The sequence below is a fragment of the Carlito syrichta genome, unplaced genomic scaffold, assembly GCF_000164805.1.
Source record: "Carlito syrichta isolate Samal-C Ts95f unplaced genomic scaffold, Tarsius_syrichta-2.0.1 Scaffold115704, whole genome shotgun sequence".
In the NCBI taxonomy this organism is placed as follows: Eukaryota; Metazoa; Chordata; class Mammalia; order Primates; family Tarsiidae; genus Carlito; species Carlito syrichta.
The window spans coordinates 16,861-18,579 of record NW_007059800.1 but is presented as its reverse complement, the minus strand read 5'-3'; positions in this window follow the sequence as shown (position 1 = coordinate 18,579).

The window sequence follows — 1,719 nt, the reverse complement described above, 5'->3', positions numbered from 1 at the left end:
GGGTGCCGTGGCTTAAGCCTGTAATCCCAGCACTTTGGGAGGCCGAGATGAGAGGATTGTCTAAGTCCAGGGGTTCAAGACCAGCCTGGGTAACAATGGCGAGACCTCGTCGCTACAATAAATCAAAAAAATTAGCCGGGTGTGGTAGCGGGCACCTGTAGTTCCAGCTACTTAGAAGGCGGAAGGATCCCCTGAGCCCAGCAGGTCCAGGCTGCGGTGGCTGTGAGCGTGCCATTGCACTCCAGCCTGGGTGACAGAGTGAGACACCAACTAAGAAAAAAGTGTCCTCAGCCTTCCCACTGGTGTGCGTACCTCTAACCCTTTCTCCGACTCTGTCACACATGCTTCCATGTGGCTGTCACATCGCACTACTTCAGGCACACACTCTTCGCTGGGTCTGCGCCTGTGCCTCTCAACATGCTGATCCCCTGCCTGGAAGGCTCTTCTGACCCTCACCTGCCTGCAAACCCTCTCTCACTCACTTGGTCCCGCTCAGGCCTCCCTGACCCCATAATCACAGTCACATTCTCCCTGAAAGCGTCATGGACACTCGCAGCACCACCATAGTTCTTCTCATCTTGAGCTGAAGTTCCTTCTCTACATGCCTGTCACACCCCACCAGCCTGAGTGCTGAGTATCTCCTATGGCCAGCCCAGAATGATTCAAGGAGTATCTGCTGAAAGAGTAATCATTAAACTTTTCCAGCTTGTCTTGATGGTATCTCTAATGGGAGGGATGAAGATTAGACTTCAAGAGGAACCAGTAAAGAGGAACGTATCAGGGCAAATAAGCTAGTCATCTGTCATCCCTCAAAAATTTCCCCAGAAGCAGAATCATCAATCTACAGAATGTTAACTCCAAGGGACTTTCAAGATCTTCTCACCAAACCACATACCAGAGAGGGTAACTGTTTTGCCCAAGGTCACACTGCTGGTGAGGGGCGGGGCTGGGTCTGGACTCCAAGAAGCTCTGGAAGAAGTTTGGGCAGATGACTCCCTAAAGAATGTTCCTGATGCCCTGGGACTGTGGCTGGCTGGAGTTCCAAGACCCAAGATTGAAGAGGAGATCCCACTGACACCATTATAAAGACTGGCACACTGAGGCCCTAGCTAATGGCAAGGCTGATAGAGCATTCTTCCTGCAGAAGGATCAGAGCCCAAACTTCCCCATGTGCAGAGTCACCGTTTACAATAATCATGACCGCTGACCTCCTCAGGCCTGGGGAAGCCCCTCACTCCCACCAGTTCCTCCAGAGCCGGGGGAGCCTGCGACCTTCTCCTTCAGGCTGCCTGACTTAGGAAAGAACCGGCACACCCACCCTCGAAAGTCAGCCAGGCCTACTGCGTAGACCATCCCTGAGTCATAACCTTCAGCGGGGAAATTACCCTGCCCTCTGCCGGGCACTTGACAGTGGCACTGCCCACATCAACCCTGAGGTGGGGGCTACAGGCTGCGATGGGGAAGCTGAGGGTCCCAGATAAGGCACTGCTAACCCACGGTCAAAGCCAGTAAGTGGCAGGGCTGGGACCCGAACCTGGGTCTGACCTCAGCGCTGCCCTTCTCGGCGACGCCAGACCCTCGTGGGCCACCTGAAGCCTGGCACTGGCTGGGTTGTCCCGGGGAAAGTAACTTAACCTCTCCAAACGCTCCCAAGGTCAGAAGCTTTGTTTGATTTATTTTTTTGGGGGGGGGCCGACGCTAAGGAAAGGCACGCCCGCG